The sequence below is a fragment of the Octodon degus genome, unplaced genomic scaffold, assembly GCF_000260255.1.
Source record: "Octodon degus isolate 3935 unplaced genomic scaffold, OctDeg1.0 scaffold00042, whole genome shotgun sequence".
NCBI lineage: Eukaryota > Metazoa > Chordata > Mammalia > Rodentia > Octodontidae > Octodon > Octodon degus.
In genome coordinates, this window is record NW_004524618.1 from 3,929,793 (window position 1) to 3,935,884 (window position 6,092).

Consider the following 6,092-nt stretch of genomic DNA (forward strand, 5'->3'; position numbering starts at 1 on the left):
GACTACAGGTGTATGTCACCATGCCCTGTCTCAGTGGCCACCTCAGCGTGGGGTGGGGGCTCAGCAAGCCTGAGGACGGGGATGGGGCCAGCGAGGCATATGGTGCCAGGGATGGAAGCCCAGTCCCTGAGTTTGCCTAAGCAGGCGCTTAGTCCACTGAGCTATCTTGCCAGCCCTGGGCTGAATTCATGATCCTCCTGCCTCAGCCTCCCAGGGTGCTGGGATTACAGACCTACACTACCAGGCCTGGGTCGCCTCCCCACTTCTTCATGCCACCTGCTGTCCACAGAGGAGACTGAGTTATTGGCTTCCGTATGAAAACAACTGAGCCTACAGGAGAGAGGGGGAGGCAAGAAAGTAATACTCAGCTTTGTTTGGGAGGTTGGGGGCAAAATAATACACATAGGCTACAAAATACACTAATACAAAGATAGGAAATCTGCTCTGCCCTGTGTCAACTTCATTGCTGGGTGTCTGTCTTGAAGGCTGCATTTTTAACCTCAGGCCAGGGCAAGAGCAGTTTATCTCCTGCAGGCTGAAAAAGGAGTCAATCAGCTGAAACCACAGCATTGCAAAGACCTAATCATAGCAGACCCTGTCAGCAGCACAGTCGGCGTCAGCAGCACGTCAGCAACACGTCACCGCACGACAACGTGGCCTGCCTCGCTCGGACGCTGAGACAGTGTGTTGGCCCGAGTGCGGCTCCGTCTACACCGCGCAGAAGGCGGGCGGCTGGGATGGTGGTGGCCCCAGGCGCAGTGACCAAACGGTCCTGCGATTCCTTCTGGCTCACGGGCTCTGATCCCAGCAGCAGCGGCTGAGTGCTGCAGGGGACCTGATTCAATTCTGGGTCACAGGCTGGAGCCTTCCTTCCCTGAGCGCTGCCGGATGGCCTTCCCAGGCTGGTTTGCGGGATGGCTTCGCCCCATCTCCCCCTTTCAGCCTCCACCCCGCTGTCCGTGTCCTCTGTCAGAGTTGCAGCCTCCTGGAAGGAGCGGACAGGGCTGCTCTGCGGTGAGAGCCGAAGTCCACTCGCCCGCCTGCAGTATGCCGGTCTGCTGTGGCTTCTCTTTGGAGTTCTCTTTTTTATTTAGTACTGGGGATCTACCCCAGGGCCCTCGTCCTGAGGAATGCCCCCAGCCATTTTGTTGTTGGTTTTTGTCTTGGTGAGACAGGATGTCTCACTCCGTCATTCAGTTGCCCAGGCTGGGCTCTGACTTTTGATCCTCGGGCCTCAGACTCCCAAGAGTGCTGGGATTCAGGCCTGCGCCGTCATGCCTGAATGTACTCCTCACTACCCTGTGAGGCAAGCCCTAGTAGTTACTCCAATTCTAAAGACCCCAAGCTAAGGTTCAGGGTGACATAACGTTGTGGCAAACCTTAATGCAGGAGAGGAACAACACGCAGGAGTCTGGAGGCAGTGAGCAGCTTGATTTCTCACGGTCCTGGCTGCGACCACTCCCAGCAGCACAGCCAGGCCTCCAGGCTTGTGGGTTAGCACTTGGATGTGACGCAAGGCAGGAGCTGGAACAGCTGCCCGTGCTCTGATTAGCTAGCGGGACGTGATCACAGGTACAGGACTGGATCAAGGGTCGTGGAGCTTGGTACCACCAGGCATCCTCATGCTCAGCCCCGCTCTGGCGTTACTAGGTCAAGACAGTAATTACAGAGCCACGCAGCAGCCTCAGAACTGGGCAGTCTGAACAAGAAGAAAGTCTTACAAGAGTATGTCTCTTGTGCAGGCTTTCTTCTTGGTAACGCATACAGAGGTCACAGGCAGTAACACACAGGGCCGGCGTGGGCAGCACACCCCGCGCCTGCGCCTGTCCTGAGCCTGCACTTGCCCCCAGGCCCGCAGCGCCTCACCTCTGCTGCCAGGCTTCCCTCTTTAGCTCCCTGACAGGGGCCTCCCTGGCCGGATCGTGTCCCCCCAACTTAGCTTCCCCAGCCTGGGATGTGCGATATGTGGCTGTGACGCTGCCACAAGTGTTTTGTGAACAAGCGAGTGCGGAACACAGGCTGGAGCGCGGGGGTGGGAGTGGGGGTGGGGTGAGGCACGGTGGGCCGTGCCTGCCCATCAGCTGTCACTGCCTTCTGAGAGGAAGCTGCTGTCCAGCGCGGCCGCCACATTCTGCTTGGAGCACAGAGACAGTGAGCCCTGCCCGGCAGGAGTAGCACTGGAGGGATCTGAAGATAGCCCAAGCTCCTCCCACTGGGAGATGTCTGGGTACCCAGGACCAGGCTCTGGTGTGCTGGGCTCCACACTGAGGGGTGCAGGGGCAGGCTGCTCTTCCCTGATTCTCTCTGGGTCACTCAACAGTCAGTTGAGCAACCCCGGCGAGTGGCCTCACGGGCGCACATTCTGGGCGGGTGCAGTTTCCGCAGTGTCCCCTTCCCGGCCAGATTATCAAGTGGCACAGGAAGGAGACACATTGGTGGACAGTTTCTTAGGGACAGCAAGGGCAGAGCTGCAGATGCTTGGGGCTGGCCCTGAGTCAGGCAGACCTGCGGTTCTGCTGTGTCCAGCTCCAGGGGTGGGGTACACAGGGTATGTGTCCCTGTCACCTCCCTGTCTGGGAGATCCAGGGGCCCCCAGGGGGCTGTTTACAAGGCTATCTCTACTGCAGTCCTTGCGGGGGTGGGAGGTGGTCTCGGAGCCAGGAGCTGTGGGGGTAGGGGTGACCAAGAGGAAACAGGAAGTGGGGGTTGGCTTTCTATTTTAAATAAAGTTACCCAAGAGAAGCCAGAAAATACCACCAACCAACGGTTTTAAAGAAACAGATGGAGCCAAGCTCCTCCCACTTCCCCAACCCCTGTTGCAAGTTTCACTTTGTACTTTTAAGACCTACCTGTTCCCACGGAGAAAAGAAGAAATGCCTCTGGGCAGCTCTGAGGTGTAAGCAGCGCCTCTTGCTGGGAGATAATTTGCTGTTGACGGTTTTCATTTTCTTCCTCCTTTGTGGAGCTGCAGAGGGATGGCGAGTGCTATTTTCTCCTAGAAACCAAGGCCTCACCTTGTGCAGGAGGAGGAAACTGGCCCTGGCTCAGAGCAGAGCAGAACCAGCAGCGGAGGGGCAGAAGGACGGGCAGGCAGCTGGGGATTCAGGGGGAAGCGTTTCTCATTTCCACAGGCCCAAGGGAGAGAACAGCCGAAGCTCCCGCTGTTCTCAGCTTTCCCTCGCGCAGGCCCCGAGCCACGCGAGTTCATTTTCAGTTGTCGCATTTCATGGGCCCCTGACTCTTCTGCACGTGTTGTTCTTGTCGGCCCAACAGACCCAGTTCCTGGGGCATGGCGCCTTGCCCTATACAGGCGTTTTCCGCACATGCCCGCCAGGCTGGGAAGGGCCCCCAGGGGGTGCTGAGTGCATCCGTTGCTCTGCGCTCAGCTGAACGCCTTTCCCTTCCTCGAGTCATCACCGAGTAAACCCTGGGTCACGACACCTTCCACGGGAAGAGGCGGTCACTGCGTGTGTGGCGCGTGGCTGAGCACCGAGGGTTGTGACCGCGGGGAGAGGCAGGGCTGCCTCAAAGCAGTCTGTGTCCACAGACATCCTCTGCTGTGCTGTCTATGAGAGCAGAAGGTGAGGACAACTGGAATGTCTCCGCGGGGCAGGCTCCACACAGGTGTGCAGGCACGGGTGGGGCAGGGAGCACCTACGTACAAGCTAAGGCAGAGCCAAGGGTCCCAATGATGTCCGAGGAGTCAGATGCTGTGGTGCTGTTTATGCAAAACAGCACAGAACAGAGGCGCTCAAAATGTGCACGCAGGCAGGCTGTGCACAGCAGAACCCTGGAAGGATGGCAAGAAACTTTATACTCTTTTCTTGGGGAAGCAGACTCAGAACTCAGGATCAAGAGCTTTTATCTTACTTGACTTCTGTCAGTGGCTAATTTTTTTTTTTTCATCATGACTGTATTGTTTTATTTTTCAAAACAACAAAATAGACAAAAAAGTTATCTTTTTTTTGAGACAGTGCCTTGCTATACAGGTCAGGCTGGCCTTGAGCTCACTTTGTGGCCCAGGCTGGTTTCACCTGCAGCGATCCTCCTGCCTCAGCCTCCGGAGTGCTGGAATTACAGGCCTGCACCACCACTTGGGATGGTGGTAAGAAAAGTCAATCCTACTTGATGCTTTGCCTCGCTCGGGGCGGGGGCGGGGTGTGCAGCCTGGAAAAAGCCTCCAATGACTGTCTCAGCTCCCTACATGGGGCCCCTGGCTAGCCAAAACCATCAACCTAGGGGCCGGGGAGATAGCTCAGTAGGATAAGCGCTTGCCTGGCAAGTGTGAGGGCCTGAGTTCAATCCCGGGTTCCACCAAAGGAGAAAAAAACCCCACAAACCAACAGCCTGACAGCACTGTCCCATGAGGTAGGCGTTAGGCCAGCAGGAGCCCTGGAGAGACCGAATCTAGGATTTCTGGGATGTCCAGGGTCGCCATCATCCGCAGCCCCGCTGTGAGATGGCCACGCCCCCTCCCCAGCTCCGCCTGGGTCCCAAGGACTCCGCCCTCGCAGAGGTGGGGGTGGGGGATGAGGGGGTGTGTGTTGGGGGGTGAATCAAGCTCCTCCTCATGCATCAGTGCAGTCTGCTCACCCGCGCTTGCTGCCCGCGTCCGCACCAGCCTTTGGCCTTCAACTCGCATCCCAGAAGGTCTGCGGGTCAGCGCCACGCCACCTTTTCGGCCTTGTTGAACCTGACTTCTCTGCATATCCCAAGGTATGAGGTATGATTAAAACATAATCCAGTTAATGTTTAAATTGAAAAAATATTAAGCTAACAAGACACGTTATAAATTGTCCCCCTCAAAACACTTCTCCCAACACATGCACATCCTTTCTTCCTTTTTAGACAGGGTCTCCCTACGCAGCCCAGGTTGGCCTCGAGCGCACTGCAGTCCTCCTGCGTCAGCCTCCCGATTCCGCGCTGGGATTTGGGCACCCTGCAGGCCTCTTGCTACTTTCAGAAGCAATTCTGAAGCCCTCCTTCGCCTCTTTAGTTGCGCCGCCATGGCTGTGCCTCAGTGCCCTGAATCAAAACATTCGCCTTTCACAGTTACTGTTCGTGAGGGAAGGGCCAGAAGTCATTTGCTGCCAGACCTAAGAGTGTGCAGGGCCAGGGAGCCCCTTCAGCTGGAAGGCACTCAGTAGCAGGATGCGCTGTAAGTTTGACCTCCCCTCGTGAAGACACTCAGGAAGAGGCCTTCCAGAACCACATCAGACTGGCAAGAGCGATGGGTGTCTGAAGCCCGTGGTGGGGAGCTGGGGGGATACGTTGAGGGCAACTGTGGTGGACAACTGGTGGTCAGCTTGCAGCCTGCTGGCACAGATCCTCCATCCCACTGGCGCAGACTGTCTAGCTTCCACCACTGACTGATCTTTGGGCCTTCCCAGTGCACATCTGTGAAACAGATTTGCATGGGACACTGTGGTGAGTGCTTGGCCTCCAGGTGGCTCTAGGTCTTTAGCTGGACCCATGCAGGACATTGCTGTGGGATCCAGGCCCTTGGCTAGATTCTTTTGTCTTTAGTATGTGGACAGATTTCCTGCACCTTTTTAAAAAAATGTATTTAGTACAGGGTCTCACTATACAGATCAGACTTGTAGTGATCCTCCTGTTTTCAGCCTCCCAAGCACTGGGATTACAGGTGTGCACCACTACACCCCGTCTCAAGCACCCACTCAGCAGGCCCCGGGGGCGGGGCTGGCACTGCATGCCAGGGATCAAACCCCAGTCCCTGCATCTGTCCTGCACTCTTTGTATGACTTCTCAGGTGATTATGATAAAATTATCTTATAAGTCATGTGTCCTGTATTGTATTGTTTCCCTTGCAAACCTTGACTACAGTAGCAACTAATGACAATGTCTTTTACATGCTTTGATCATACAAATAGTGGCAGTGCTTGGTTGGAATCTTCACTGCTCCTTACACCCATGTGATCTTAGACAAAGTCACCTAATCCTCTGGCAGTCCAGTTTCCTTATCTAGGAAGCAGGTACAACAGCAGCACCCACCTAGACTTTGGCATGAACTTGAAAGGAACAGGTGGGCATAAGCAGGTGCGAGTGTAGGAACAGGTGGGCATAAGCAGGTG